The sequence below is a fragment of the Zootoca vivipara genome, chromosome 1, assembly GCF_963506605.1.
Source record: "Zootoca vivipara chromosome 1, rZooViv1.1, whole genome shotgun sequence".
NCBI lineage: Eukaryota > Metazoa > Chordata > Lepidosauria > Squamata > Lacertidae > Zootoca > Zootoca vivipara.
This window is the reverse complement of record NC_083276.1, coordinates 92467688-92484609: the sequence shown is the minus strand read 5'-3', so window position 1 is coordinate 92484609 and position 16922 is coordinate 92467688. Positions and strand designations below refer to the sequence as shown.

Here is a 16922-nt window from a genome sequence, read left to right as displayed (position 1 = left end):
GCAGGATACAAGCTTGTCTTATTCCACTACCAACCATTCTAATTTTGCTGAAGTGCTTTATACTTTATGTGTGCTCACTATAGAGTTAATAACATTTGGTACCCCATGTTTCAGCAATACCTCCCCCAGTAAACTAGTGTTGTACTTTGGAACAGACCCAACTGTCCTCTGTCCTGGCACTTGGTCAGCCAATTACATTAGGAGTTGCTGAATTAGTTTATAAAAATATCAACATATATGTGGGGGCTTGAATGCCTGGGAAGGTGCCATATTGACACTGCTGTACAATGAAGCTTTGTTCCATCAGGACCCTGTGTTGAGTGAACAAGCATTGCTAACTGGAAGAACATTCTACTTGCAACACCGTATTATTTCTGCACAAAACTCCAAATGATATGCTAAAAAGTCCACAGCATGTATATGTTTGATCCAACATTCCAACTGTGCATTGATGGGCAATGAAGTCATCAAGCACATCCCTCCCCTAAGTTTTAACAAGTAAGTTTCTTTGCAAAGGTACCAGTTTATGAAGCTTCTATGTAGTCAAGCAATTGTTCCCAAAAAATCAACCCTGCATTTACAATTTCATATTGACTTTTTTAAGGACTCAAAATATGCCAACTTTGAGTGGACCAATCCTAAAAAAGGTCAGGCAAAATGGTCAACCCTCACCCATGTCCACTTCATCAAACCTGGCCCTCTTTCAAAAAAGTTTGGACACCCCTGCCTTAGTGGAACTGCTACCTCAAGTCAAAGCATCCACTTTTCAACCATCTTCTAGCAACCTATGCAACCAGGGCCATCTTTACCTGGGGGTGCAAGGCACCTGGGTACCAAATTCCGGGGGGCGCTAGGTGCCCGCCGCTGAAGCCGCCTAAGCTCTTAACTATCTACCTGTTATGAAATAAGAAATAAATTTGATCAAGCTAGAAAAACAAAAACAAAATACATACGGTATATACCTATATACCGAAATGTATACCTACTGTTTCACTAAAGCACTTTTGACTTGGTTGCTCATTTACCAAAGACGTGCCGGGCCAGTGGCGGCACTTGTCATTCAACTAAATTTGGGGCGCTGGGTGGATCTTTGCATCCCGGTGGCGCATATGCTAAAGACCCCACTGTATGCAACCACATCCTACAGAACATCCCCCCTCCATCTCAGGAATAGTTTTTCAGGAGTAAGAAGGGGCTTAGGTAGGTACAGGGAATCAGTAAAAAATGGGTGCCTTGCTAGGGCTTGTCCAAGACACTTGCCAAAAGACAAGATGGTACCTCCTCTCATTCCATGTACAAAAGCCAACCAAACTGGCAACTGAATCTTACTTCAACACTGGCAAGAGGGCAGCATATTTCACCATACCTGCAGGCAAGCTACGTGGCACTCACAGCTCTGTCCTTCAATGTCTTGCTGTCACTCCCTACTTACCAGTATCCACTCTTTGAGGCAGTTGCCTCACGTTGCCTGATGACTGTTGGGCTGCCTTCTGCCTCATGCAAATGGAAGTGTTTTCTGTCAAGGCAAATCTACCCTTGAATACAACCCAATATATGTGCAGGTGATAATTTCGAAAGAAACCAAAATGAGGAGCAAAACAGCTCTCAGAACCTGCACATCTGCTTCTTCATTTTAAGTCATAGTTTGGCTTATTGTTAGGTGTGAACCAGGTCACTGTCTGGATCCAGAGAGAGAGAGAGAGCGCACTACATTGAAAGGTTTCAGCGGGACACTAAAACTAATTGTTCATACAAAGAGCATATAAAATCAGGCAAGGAATTTCTCAATGGCAAGTTTTCTTACAAGTTTAAATTTCTGGCCTGCTCCATTAATATTGCCAATTTAGCCTAAGCAATAACTTGTTTCTGGCAAGATTCATTAGAAAAACTATGTGTCAGAGGTTTTTGTGGCTACTCTTGAGTAACAACGCTCCACACCTCCTTGTCCTTAAGGTGTTTTTAATGTGCATATTATTTACAGTGCAAAGAGACTGGAAAACATATCTGCTTAGTCCGAGTCAGAACCTCGCAATGGCTTCTTCCTGTTTTGCGGCCAACATAACAGCTTGGGAACCCCAAAGCGCCTCCCTCTCGCCCTACGGGGTGCCGTGTGCCTCAATTTGGGCGTCGGGGGGGGGGAGTGCTGTCCTGACTGCTCTCCAGTGGCCGATCCCGTCATTTCTTTCCCAGCTGTTTCCTTCTCTACGCGATGCTGAGGCTCTCGCATGCTGTCAGAGCCTCTCACCTCCCTCTCTACTTTCTGATTCCTGTAATCCGATCCGCTACTGGACTTGCTGCTCTGAGAAGAGCTCGACCTGATGAGGGGGGGCTGTTCTCTATAAGCCCTCCCCCTTACACAATGGTTCTGTATTGGGGTGGTATTTCAACTGCTTCTTATTCAGGTGGCTTCCTGAATCAGCACTTTTGCTTTAGCAGCACACAAGCCATGATCAAAGTTCCCTTTTGCTACCCACCAGAAGTAAGAAAGAAGGAAAAGATAGGGTGGGGGCTGAATTTTTAAGGCATGTAAGATTATTACGTCAAGAGCAGACTGTTTGGGTGAGTATTAACAGGTGCACTACCTCCTAGATCAAGTGGGGGTAAGTAATGAATATTTAAGGCAATAATATGACTTTAGGGATGTGGGTGGGTTAAACCACAGAGCCTAGGGTTTGCCGATCAGAAGGTCGGCGGTTCGCAACGGGGTAAGCTCCCGTTGCTTGGTCCCAGCTCCTGCCAACCTAGCAGTTCGAAAGCACGTCAAAGTGCAAGTAGAAAAATAGGTACCGCTACAACGGGAAGGTAAACAGCGTTTCCGTGTGCTGCTCTGGTTTGCCAGAAGCAGCTTTGTCATGCTGGCCACATGACCTGGAAGCTGTACACCGGCTCCCTTGGCCAATAACGCGAGATGAGCGCCGCAACCCCAGAGTTGGTCACGACTGGACCTAATGGTCAGGGGTCCCTTTACCTTTAATATGACTTTAGTCAGTTCAACAGTAGAAGACAATAATCTAAAACAAACACTTCAGCTAGGCAAGTAACTTCTGCCACTTACATAAAATTTTATAACCTCAAACCAAAAACATCAATCAAATAATGTTATCTCCAATAGATAAACTGTAGGCTGAGATAAGTTTCCTTTTGAAAACTGGAGCTTTGTTAAAAAATACTGTCAAAGTTATGGCTGAAGATAATTCCAGGCACTTCATTAAACTGTGACACCACAACTCCACAAAACTTATTTCATAATGTGTATATACTGCTAGATCGCAAGGAAAAACCTCACATGTCCTATATTTCAGGATGGCTCTGCTCTCTAAAGCCACAGCTCTACAGCAGCTCTTTTTGACTGACTGACTACAGGGTAATGCCACAAGGTGATATTTACCTATGGTTACTTGGTTCTTGTAAATGTCATGGAAACTGGTTCTTAGCTTCAGACCCAATTGATTTAAAGGCTTCATCAAAAGGTGTGGATTTTTGTCCATCATTATTTTAGGACTACATACCTTACTCCGAGTAAGAGAGAGAGAGAGAAGCCATCTCCATTTTTACCTTGATGCCACTCACAAGTTTAAGTCACAACCTGTCTGTCTGCTTCAAGGATGAGCAAGAAATTTCAAACCTCCAAAATGGACATAAACACACCTCAAACAGAAATAGACTAAATACAAAGTGGCACTTTGTAAACCTGTTATTACTTAGATCCAGAAAGGAACAGAAAGCTTGTTTAATTCTATTGTTTTGTTTATTTCATCCAGGCTGCCTAGGCCAGGAAGAAATTTTACTATCAAAACATTAGTGTGCAAGAATTTGATTCCCAGCCCATTAGAGAGATTGTGATTATGAGATTAACATGATTTTTTAAAAAAAAAAAAAAAAACCCTAGCAAACCTTCACTGAAACTCTTTCTGCTCATCTTACAGTAGTTTCATTGACCATGCATTTTAGAGAGGTCTCTTATTTAAGTAAGAAAGCTTGGAGCAACATGAACTAATCAACTTATAGTACCGTCATATAAGTATTATTTACTCTGATTGAAAAATGGAATTCTGCCAATTACAACAATCAATGCCTTATCAGGAGAACTCCTTAACAAAATAAATAGCTTACCCAACCCACCAAAATCCCAGCTCTAGGGTTTAAGCACCAAAGAAAGGCAAAAGCAATTATCTTTCATTGAACCAATTTCTGCTGGCAAACATTGTTAGATGCAAACTGAACCTATCCTAAGGACTGGTAAGGAAAGATACCTCGTGTCTGTAGTGTAACATGAGTTGCCTATATGAGGCCCTGGCATCTTCAAATGAAGAGTCCTGAGTAGTATGCTAGGAAAGACATGTATAGAAACCATTGAGAGTAGCTACTAAGTATTAAAAATGGTGCTGGCTCATACTGACTTACACCAATGAGTCATGAGAGCAGTTTATTACATAACCAATAATAGTATCCTCCTGCATACTCCAAGTCTTGCACCACCTTAGTTTTCTTACAGAAGTGAAGAGCAATTTTGGAAATGACTAAGATGTGCTCCTAGCTAAATTTTATACTCAAGTATTTATCAAACAATGCTTCTTTAGTGTTTTGATATGCTGCAAGAAAAAATAGGCACCCTAAAATTTTATACATGACCTTACTCTGGACTGCAATGTATTTAATGCATGCCTCCCTATAGGTAGAAAGAGTAACAAGGATGCAGTGAAACTTAGACTCATAGAATCGTAGAGTTGGAAGGGACCCCAAGGGTCATCTAGTCCAACTCCCTGCAATGCAGGAATCTCAGCTAAAACATCCATCCAACCTCTGTTTAAAAAACCTCCAAGGAAGAAGAGTCCACCACATTATGAAAAAGACTGTTTCATTGTTGAACAGCTCTTACGTCAGAAAGTTCTTCCTGATGTTTGTAACTTGAAGCCACTGGTCCAAGCCTCAAGAGCAGAAGAAAACAAGCTTGCTCTACTTTCCATGTGACAGCCCTTTAAATATTTGAAAATGGTTATCATATTTCCTCTCAGTCTCCTCTTTTCCAGGCTAAACAAGCCCATCTCCTCAGCTGTTCCTCATAAGGCTGGTTTCCAGACTCTTGATCATCTTGATCACCCTCCTCTGCACACATTTCAGTTGTCATGCTCAGCCCACAGCATTATCCTGATCCACCAAGCTTGCAACCCTATCAAACAAGATATTAGATTTGTCTGGCAGGACTTGTTTTTGGGAAACCCATGCTGGGTCTTAGTAATCAAAGCATCCTTTTCTAAGTGCTCACAGACCAAGTGCTTAATTATCTGTTCTAGGACCCTTCCTGGCATTGATATCAAACTGACTGGTCAGTAGTAACCTGGGTCTTCATGAAATAAACATTAGAATCTACACAGTATATTATTTACTTGCGCTTCCAGGGTAAAATCTGGGCTGTGTGAATTTAAGGAAGTTACCACTACCAAACAAATAAATTACTGCTACCAAAAAAAAGTAGTAGTTTGCCAGAACACAAAACCAGTAAGAACTGGGTAGTCTTTTAAGATTGCTCTCTTCAAATATTGGCAATGTCTATTTAGAAAGCCTTTCCCAAACTTCTGACAGCAGAGGCACACTGACCTACCCCTGAATTACACTGGGAGGAGCACATCGGTCTTAAAACCCTATTAGTTTACTTTCAGGGTGTAAGTGTAAGAGAGGAATCCACCCTTGGAGGAGCCTATCCATGCTTTCTGCATGAAGTCACTGATCATTTTGACATGTTTCCTGACTGAACACTGACTCATGTAAAACCTCCTCACTTGCCTCTCGCCATAGCCTTGGACCTAGGTCAGCACCAGCAGCTCCTCACATGCTGAGTAAAGGTGGCCAGGGAGAACATGTGGTTTTGAATTTCATAGAATCGGATCAGTTTGGCCTTTTAAAAACAAACAAACAAACACTATTCCTTATGCCCAGCAGATGCTAGCTAACTTATTTTATTTATTACATTTTATCCCATTCTTACCCATTCTTACTTACTGTTTACATTTTTTTAGCCCCCACCCTCACAACAAAAGCTCTCTGGTAGCTTAGGCAGAGAAAGTTTGGCTTGCCCAAGGTCACTCAGATACCTTCCATGAATGAGTGGAGATTTCAACCCGGGTATTCTGCATAAAGAAACTTTTAAGAACAGCAGCATGGTTAGGCATTTGCAAACGGTCACAATTGACAGCTAGCAAGACTGTGAGCCAACCAACATAATTGCAGGTGGAAAGCACAGCAAACAATCAGGTGGCAGGCAATTATTTCATAGCATACGAGTATGAAAACAATTTTCTTCGTGAACTCGGTTGACTTCTGTTCTTAACAAGCTGGTGTCTATAGAGTCTTTTCTGCTTCATGTAGTTGTTCAAGTCAACCAAGCAGGAAAATGAACTCGTTTCATTGATCCCTACAGAAATCCTCTTGAAAGAACGCAAGTCATGGACCATTAACCAGACATCTTTTCCACTTGTGCAAGGAAAGGATGGGATTTGGGGAACTGGGGAAGCTACAGGTATAACTAGCTGCTCCTGCCTACTTGATTTGCAGCTTGAGAGAAGGGAGGCTGTTCCAGGAATTTGGCCGAGTGCCTTGAAATTATGACTCACAGCAACCTTCTCTATTCCTTTCATCCTCTGAATATAAATTATCATCCCCAAGTTGTGTGACAAAGGTGTATTGAAGTCAACATGATCAGACAGCTATTTAAAAGTAATAATTTGTTCCTGCCCTTTCTGGGTCAACTCTGGGTGATTTCAGATAACAAAAAGCAATGTAGTAGGCATCTAAAAGCCTGCCACATAGTGCTTGCCACTACATTGAAAGTGGCTGACAGAAGCCTTCAACCACAAAGTTAAGCTCAGTAGGGTGATTTTATTGTTTTTAGAGTTTGCTAAAATGATGTTATTGTTTTTAGAACTTTGCTGAAATGATATATTTTTTTAAGAACAGGGATTTTTTTTTAGAACAGGGAAAATTCCCTTTTAAAGCTCTGTAGCTCTATAGCCATAGTAGCTTAACAAATGGAACTGTTGTTTAGCATCCACACACATGCTACTGTAGGACTTTCTGCTTATTAATCCCCCCCTGAAGATTTGTGAGTAGTTTACCAACCATACCAGCGTGATCAGAGTAGGCTCTGTTAGAAGAATGCTTAGCCACTTTTTGACTCACTTTGTATAGGATGGTGCTGGCCTTGGATGATGTAATCTGTTCCAATAAGAAATTTGTTTCATTAACAGATGAACTGGGAAGGCCCTTCACAGCTGAATTTGAGAGCCAGCAAATGAAGATGCTCTCTGATGCTCTGTGAAACAATGGAGCTTGTGTTGAGTTGACAGCTGCTTGGAAAACGTGTATTATAGCTACATTACAACAACTGCTACTCTGAATTATTTGGAAAATGGGTGGGGATGATACTCTCTCTCCCCAACATAAAACATAACTATCTGAAGAAGTGTGCATGCACACAAAAGCTTATACCAAGAACAAACTTAGTTGGTATGTAAGGTGCTATTGGACATTATATATATATACTGACTGTGTCAGACCAACACGGCTACCTACCTGAATATAAAACATCACTGTATCAACAAGGGATTCTCAGAAGGAAATAAAACTGGCAATGCTAATTGAGCCACTGAAACTGCTACATTTTTCTCCAACTCCAACGGGATTGAAAGAAATCGAAGACAAAGTTTAATTATAGTTGGATACACATTTTATTGAAAACTCTTATAAATTTGAACAAAATATGGGGCACAGCAATACATTCTCATATTAAAAGCAAGATCTATAGAATGCCTGCTTAGTTTGGGAAAGTGAAAACAAGCAGGTTCATGTGTCTGCCTCAGGGATTCAGCATGTGCTGTGGTGGAAGCAGAGAAAGAATAGAATAGGTGCTGCAAGCACCAACCTGTCTTCAGAAAGGAAACTATGTATGATTATCAAATAAATAAATAAATATTACACTGAAGTCTCACCAATGCAACTTTTGTATGCAGTTTTCCACGGTGAATATTTTCCAGCTATTCTCCAAGAGATGTGAAAATGGGTCTGATCACATGGTTCAAGCAGTTTTCCTTCATATGAGGAAACACCGACAGCATTAGGACTGTTATTTCTATGTATTGTGTATTGTACATACGACATGAAATAAGTGGTGTAGAAGATTATAGAAAGTCTCAACAAAAGATAGCAGTTAAGTATGAGGTTATACATACCTGCAAAGGTGATTGAAAGCAGTCTTCCTCAACTTGGTGCCTGCCCCTCCAGTTACAGGACTCATAGCTCCATCATTTCTGACTGTTGTCCTTACTGGCAGGGCTAATGGAAGTTAGGAGTTCAACTACAGTGGTACCTCGACTTATGAACGACTCGACAACTGAATTTTTCGACTTACGAATGGGACAAATGGCTGCACGCTTACGAATTTCTCGACATCCGAACGGAAACCGTGGTGCTTTTAGATAGGGTTTTTTTCGACTTACGAATTTTTAGATGGGGTTGCTTTGACTTACAAATTTTTTCCGTTTCCAATGCATTCCTATGGGAAATAGTGTTTCGAATGGCACTTTTCGACTTGCGAATTTTTCAACCTACGAAGGTGCCCTTGGAATGGATTAAATTCGTAAGTCAAGGCACCACTGTACTTTTGGAGGGTACCAGGTTGAGAAGCCTGGGTTAAAGAGTCAGACCCAATTCAAGTCACCTCTTACTGGATATTATCTACCAGTAAACAAAGTATGATCATTTGATCTTTTGATCCGTCTACTGATGGGCAATATTATTCTTGCCAAGGGACTTACAACTGCCCCTTTTTCTCTTCCTTCACTATAACATACCTTGGCCCAGGGTTATGGGCTAAACAGTATGCAATATTTAATAGCAACACATAGATGTGAGCTGGGCTCATAAATGTCTAAAAGAGGGTTTCAAGGAAAAAAGTGGCTTTTTTCCAGGTAGCATGAAAGCATTTTGTACAGCATAGGCACAGAAATAATTTCCATTAAATTACCTATCACATCACGTAGTAGGCAACTGATAGACCACCACCCTGACAAATACAGTTCCATGGCACTGAAACGAGCCCTTCTGAACCTAGCTATTGCCTTCAGTCTTACTAAAACTTGATCCTCCCCGGTAGAGATATAATTGTCAGACGTAATCTCCACGTAATCACCCTCTCAAACAATGAAGAAAGAGTGGTAACCAATTAAATCTGAATAAAATAATTTAACGTTGACTACTAATAGAGATGCTATTTGTAAGCAATTCACACACATTTATTATGTTCATATAGGTTCTACCCTAGAAATTGCCCTACTGCTCAATGAAGAAACCAAGAGAGAACTCTCCTTTCTTACAAATGGTTAGATGAACACGCACTGGGTCCTACCCAACTTTGGAGGGGGCTCAGCGTACACATGTGATGTCATGTGGTGGGAGGAGGCACAATCCTGCTGCAGCTGCAGGAAGATCCAATGGGTCCCACTGTGACTGCAGAATGCTGAGGGGTCTCAGCCCTCTCCTTGAAAATTTTGGGGCAGCCTCGGCCCCCTGCCCCCAAATTTTGGGTGGCCTGGGCCCCCCAGATGGTGCCCCTAGTCAAACATGAATAAATGCTGACTGGCTTGCCTGCTAACCTCCTCTGATTAGATTCCTGAGAACATTCATTATGAATAAAGTCAGATCTGCATTTACCTCTAACCATTATTGCCTTTTAAAATTAGAGTAGAAAATAAGTTTTTTTGGTACAGTGGTTAAAATGCTATCATTTTAACAAAAATGATAAGGTAATTTTAAATTATTTTGGAACTCTGCATACAATGAATTTAATCTATACAAACCTATTTATTTGTGGTCTCTTCCAACTCTATGATTCTATGATTTAGATAGTACACTTAAGATTATTTTCAAATCAGCAGCTTGGACTCCAAAGCTGCTATGTATTGAAAATACCATTACAATACAAAGTCAGTCTTCTAATCAGTGAACTGATTAGCTGAAGTTCTAGCTGTCGCAGCTTTGGTGGTACAAAGCCCCTCTGCTGGTAGCACCTTCTCTCTGGACCAATCAGGAAGCAGAGTGGTGTGATAATGTTCGGTTCTGAAGTTACGGCTGCCCCCAACCATAGTTCCTTACTGAAGACTCACAGGGCGTCGGCCGAGCCAGTGGATGTGCTAAATCCATGAGTGCAGGGCCTTCTAAAAAGTAGTCCAACAAATCAACCCAAAAGTCACGTGCGCACACACTTTTTCAAGTTCCCCTGAACTCTTCATCAGGCTATATGGTAAAAAAACACAAAGGGGAGAGAGAAAAGAGGCTGTTGTTCAAGCCATCTGGGTCTGCATGTGGTAGGAGTCTTTAGTTTGAAGAAGAGGTAGCAGAACTCAAAGAGATACTTTTAACTTCAGGATACTCTACAATGATATTATTGAATGGAGTATAACATCCACCTGTGATTATTCAACTGTCTTAAAGAAACCTGTTAAATAAGTTTCCTCAATTTCTTGTTCTATGTAATCATAGTTGCCAAGTCTCTCGTATTCCCCGGGAAACCCCCATTTTTCCAGCCGTTCCCAGCTGGAAAAACAGATTTTTTTGTTTCCCCCCGGTTTACTTACCAGCCGGGGGAGGCTCCTTCTGCGCATGTCAGGAGTCTCTGGACATGCACAGAAGCGATTTCTGGTGCGACGGCTATTTTGGAACTGGGCGGAGCATGCTCAGAAACAACTTTCGATGCTGCTCTGCCCAGTTCCAAAATGGCCGCAGTGCAGCCTCGCCCAAATTAAATAATTTCTTTTTGTCCATCAGATGCCAAGATTTAATTAGCAAATAATCTTCTACGTGCACTGAAGCAAGAAGATTTGTGCATTAACCCTTACTTTTCATTCCAAAGAATGCACAATTTTGACAAAGTGCACAAAAACTGCTACAGTAAAAATGGATAGCTTACACCAATATTCAGCTTGTAATTGTTGGCTTGTGAATTAAATATGCATATTTGAGGTTTATACTGGCACCAAGAGGAATACAGAAAATACAAACACACCCTTCTTGTAACCAGGGTGTGAAAGGGGCACAGTTAATCTCTCTTTGATTCAGAAGGTAACCAACTTCGTGCTTTTTAGCGTCCTACTTCTCAAATCCACAGAACGCTAAGGTAAGTTTAAAAAGAGAAAACAACCCTGCACAGGTTAAACTTATTGTAAATTGCCACATTATTTTCTGAATGAATTGGCAGTTTAATGATACTCCTATAAATAAAAGAAACAAAACTTCTAATGGTCAGTCTCATTTGATCTCGTTTTTTTTTGGGGGGGGTAACCCTTTGTTTTCACAGCTGGGAGTTATTTGTGAAACTCTGGTTCTTTACAAGACTTCTTTTCCTTCCTTACTTTTCATGCTTCTTTGCACCACTTTTCAAAGTCAAGGACACTCAAAATAATAAAAAGGATGCCTACACCTGGTTTAACATCAATGATCTATAACACTAACTACATTTTACCAGTTTGCCTTACTGCAAACTGTCCATAAAGCAAGTGTGGGGAAGCTTTTTCAATCTGAGGGCCATATTCCCTTATAAGGAACCCTACAGGAGCCACATATGTATGTTGGGCAGGGCCAGGGACAAAAGTGGACAGGGAAAATGGGCGGGACACCTACTGTTGTACAGTAGGCAAAAGAGAAGAGTGGTAAGTTCTTACTTAATATAAGGCAGGGTTATTCACTTTTGCAGACCCGGAACAAGAGGCAATTTATTGATGAACACGGCAAAACAAACATCACAAGGAAAATGAAAGTGACCACAAGAACAAGCTAAAGGATGGAGTCTTGGCTGGCTCCACTCCATAATAATACCATGACAATATTTAACGCTATCATTCTACACAGTGATTTCCACATATACAGCCACACTTTTCAATCCATGCAAACAAGAGACATTTATCACAGTTCATCCAGAGAAAAACACTTAAGGGGGGCATGGAGCAAGGCCAGTGGTTTAGGGAAGAGTCCTATCAGGCTGGAGAGAGAAGGTTGGAGGTTCTCTATAGCTGACATAAAAGTATGCCTCTTTTAAAGACTTTTAATGTTATTCTTTCCCATGTCAACCCATTCTTAGTGCTACACATCTTGTAACTACACCCACCTGACAAAGGAAAGAACTACATTTTGCAAAAAGAAAACCCCCCAAAGGATTGCAGAACTACCTGAAGCATTTCCTCCCTATGAAAGCATCTACAATGCCTACTATTGGCTGGTAAGACAGGGTTTCACCAGACCACGCATCTGAGTAATTCCATTTGCTTCCTCATAGCTATCATTCAGGAAGCACAAGGAAACCTGAGGAACTTGTTCAACTGTCTTAATCTCCACCATCTTTCCCTTGCCATGCAGAATTTCAAAACAGCCAATTTGAACACACATTTATATTCTCTGCTTTATGGTTCAACTGGAAAACTAAAATGTGAAGCCTTCAGTTCCCTGACATTTCCTCATAGGATAATACTGTGGTGCAAATCATACCAATGCAGGAAGGAATTTGAATCAGAAATATATTAATTTTCTTGTCAGTATTTGACCACTTCCTTAACACACAGACACACACATCTGGCACTCCTAGCATTGCTATTCTCTGGTATTTGACAGTTCTCAGAAACCCTTGAGCAACAGCCTTCATTCACTGTAGCTTCTTGTATGTGACATAATTATGGCTGTAACTAGAGGTCCCAAATAAAGCCTGTTGTGAGCAAGACTGCAAGAAAGTGATGTATTATGTGTGACAGAACACTATTAACAGCACCTCATCAGAATATATTGTGCTCGTAACCTATATATTAGGTTTTTGCATTACACAAATAATGTTCAGAATAGGAAACGTTTCTTTCAAATTTAAGGAACAAGTGGCAAACCTCATTCTAACTGCCAGTGCGCAGCCCCCACCTCTCAAAAGTGGGCCTTTGAAGCTTAAGAACAGGTAGGCTGCTAGCCAGTAACCCAAGTTGCATTCAGTCATAGAAGTTTAATGACTTAGGACCAGTTTATTTAAGGCAGGCACCCCCAAACTCGGCCCTCCAGATGTTTTGGAACTACAACTCCCATCATCCTTGGGGATGACCGGTGGTCAAGGGTGGTGGGAACTGTAGTCCCAAAACATCTGGAGAGCCGAGTTTTGGGGTGTCTGACTTAAGGGATCACTTAACACACATGTGCCTTCTTGATCACTTCAGTCTGTGGAACTTGCACACACAATGTTTGTTCTGCATTTATGAGGAGTCATTCCTTCCGTGTGGCAGTTCCTATGCTCTGGAACTCCCTGCCTATTGATGCCAGGCAGGCACCTTTATTATGCTGTTCCTGCCTGTTTTAGGTGCTTTTAAATGTATTTTTTTTCCTAACTGTATTGTATCACTGATGAGTTTGCTGCCCTGGGCTCCTTCAGGAGGAAGCATGGGATATGAATCCAATTAATTAATTAATCAATCACACAGAGAGGAGGGTTGTTTCTAAATGGCATATCTTGGTCATTTTACAGGGCTGCTATGGAAACAGTTGCTTAATAGATGCATTTACAGAAATAGAACAAATTACACAAGTTTTTTGTGTATTTATTGCAGTAAGTGAATCACTACAGTTCTTTCAACCCTGCCAGGTTTATGCTAGAATTGCTTATTTTTCGCTCTCACCTCTCTCCCACAATCACCTGCAGTGCTCCGCTGCTGAGAGCAGTGCACAGATTATGTGGCATGCCTTCACCTTGGGCAGCTGTGGGAAGCCCTGGGCATCAATTAGAAAACCACATGCACAGTTTCCAGGAAGGACAAAACTAAGATGTTATTATAGTTAAGGCTGTGTGTTGATCCCAGATCTCTGGGAGGGTAGTTATTATGCCTCTTCTGATTAAAGACACCACACACGATTCCATTTGGAAAACCTGTGATTCAGGATAGGCTAAGGCCTAGTTCTCACTGAGATGATAGGTCTGTGTCTGGGCAGTACCACTACAGGTGGGGCTCACATGATTTCAGTGTTCTTCCACTGGCACAGAAAACTGGCATCTCAGGGAAAGCATTCTAGCCTACATTTCTCCCCGCCTTGTCTATTTTTTTTTTAAAGGGATGAACACATTTAATCATATAAGCTTCCCCATCTGCAGTGGTGCTGCCCAGACACATTCCCCACCTTAGAACCACACCCCCAAAAAAGCAAGTGGGACGAAAATCTAGGGACTTGAAGAAATATTTAGCTTGGTTCGTTTCATGGCTGCCCACTGCCCAATGACACTTGAAAGCTGCTCAACAGCATAATATAGACTGCCCTTAGCTTCAGAGTTTGGAGGAATTCTGTACCCTACATATAACCCTAAGTTTCTCCTTGTATACAATGCCCTCCAAGTTTTTCCTTGTGTGTGTGTCAGATCCTGGGTTTAAGGACAAACACGTTATGCAAGGTTCTGCAATTTACCCATAGATCCAAACCATAGATTTGCTGTACTAAATTCACTTTCCCTTTGTACTGGCCACTAAAAGTCTATTGCTTAGGTGTCTTAAGCTGCTAATGTATTTGACACACTTTCCCACAGGCTTTGTTTGCCAACATAGCTCAGAACTTTCCCCTATTCAAACTTTTTGAGCTTTCATAGCTTGTTTAAACAACACAGCAGTGTGGTACCTTATCAGTATTGTACTTTGCACTGAGCAGCACATTGCAAATAATCATGTTCATTGCCCTCTTTTCTTCTTAAATTTAAACCTTCTGATGAACTGCATGAACCCCTCAAGACACCTTTCCTAAACATTAAAGGAAAATATTACAAAGAACCAATTGCCATTTAACCAGTTGGCGTGTTATGTCCAAATTTTCAATTTAGCCATGAACTGGGCAACCCAGTAAATGTTACCATCTCAGCTTCCACATTTATAGCTTGGAAATTGTACAGTATTACTATGATGACAAAGATTAAGTATCTGATCACTTTAAATGATCAGTTGATTTAAGTAAATTGTTCATTCACTTCAGTAGAGTTTTTAGGAAGGGTGCAATTGCTACTGTGCAAATCATGCATTTCCCAACATGCCTGAAGAGCAAATAAAATTCCAGGAAAGGTGAGGGGGAATCTAGACTTGCCAGGTTCAGGATTTTTTTCAGTTTGCATTGCAAAATTTTCTGATGCCCTAGAGCAGTGTTTCCCATTGTATAGTATGTATACCTCCAGGGGTATGTGAAAATATTTCAAAGGGCACATGGAAGGATTTATTTATTTTACTTTATCATAAATAAAATAGTAATATTAGGACTACCCACAAATTATCTTCACCTGGGAAAGGGTATGCCAGTAGAACTGAATGCTCAAAATGAATATGCAATTAAGTTAAGTTTGAAAAACACTGCCCTAAAGAGAGATTTTATTTAGCTTGCCTAATATTGTATTTCCAAGTGGCATTTATTATTTGCTGTTATTAATGAACTTACAAATCCATTGTGATTTAGTAAGGATTACAACTCAAGCCTGGCTAAAATACATCTTTGTCTACTATTGCTATTTACTATCTATCATCCCTGACTACTGGCCATTCTGACTGGGGCTGATAAGAGCTATAGCCCTACATTTGGAGGGCCACAGATTTCTCATCCCCGGATTAGAGTGTTAGACTAGATCTGGGAGGTTAAAATCTCACTGAGTGATAGCAGGGCAGTTACCATCTCCCAGCATAACCTATTTGCATGGTGAGGCTCCGGGCCCCGCAGTTCCCCCAGAAATAAACACAGAGACACGCATATGTTGGGTTAATGGGATAAATAAGGCCACAACTTTATTGGTTACAGATGTGAGCAATTTGGCTTAGGCAATTGGGTGAAGCAAGACTATATCCTGATTCCTGCCCGTCTGCAGGAAGTCTAAAAAGGTCAACCACTGATAGGGCGAGCCCTATGATATACATCAATTAAGAGCACTCCCAGGGTCGCCAATGGGGTCCTGGCATGGCCCTAGCCCACACCCAGGCTTCAGACATGAACTACAGCCCCGGATCCCTTTAACAGGATACCCTTAACATGGAGGGGCAGCCCCGAGGCAACAACCGCCCCTCCCATGACAAGGCTTACTCAACGCCTAACCTTAAAAAGTTGTCATGATTGCTACTAGGTAGGTGAAAACCAAATGGCTGGTGCCAATTTGCTAAGTGAAAAAATTCCTACCCGGCCCTAACAACCAGGCAACTGGCATTAGTCATAGGAAGGCCATAGTCATGCAATGCAAAAAAAGAGGGTGGGCGGGCTGGGAGATCCAACAAAAGGAGATGAATGGAAGCTGCCCGAAAGTCACGCTGCTGTTTAAAGGGCAGATGACCACGCCTCCTGGATAACCCAATTGGTTAGATGGGGTGTGTGACGCTGCTGGGTAACTGGGAGGTACCTGAACCCAGAAAAGGGCAGCTGTCCTAATAGGACTGTTATGTTCACCAAAGAGTAGCTTTGAAATGTCTATGGCCCCATCTGCACTATATTTAAAGCTTAGTTTAAACAGTCATGGCCTCCGCCAAAGAATCCTGAGAAGTGTAATTTGTTAAGGACGCCAAGAGTTTTTAGGAGACCCCACGACCAAGATTAACAGTCTCACGTTCAACCTAATGTTCCGATACCACCAGCAAGAACACTAGAGGTTTCCCTACTTTTATAAAGAACTGCAGCTATGCAAAAAGGTCCAGTTTATTTCTCACAATAAAAAAACTTCACTCACTGAGAACTTTGAAAGGAACCCACAAATCAACGACTAAGACACCATGCTGAACGCTGTCCATTTGAGCCTTTTTGCATGTCCACAACCACCACCTACACTTTATAAAACAATGCTGTACAACTGTTGTAACAATGGAAGTTTACACTGGATTTTGAATTTGCATTGCTATGGTGGCAAA

The 16922-nt window shown here is 41.4% G+C and overlaps 1 protein-coding gene across 9 annotated transcripts in view; it reads right to left on the bottom strand.

The window, feature by feature from the left end:
* KALRN (kalirin RhoGEF kinase) overlaps positions 1-16922 on the bottom strand; it is a 516150-nt gene that overhangs the window by 53278 nt on the left and 445950 nt on the right. The window lies entirely within an intron of this gene.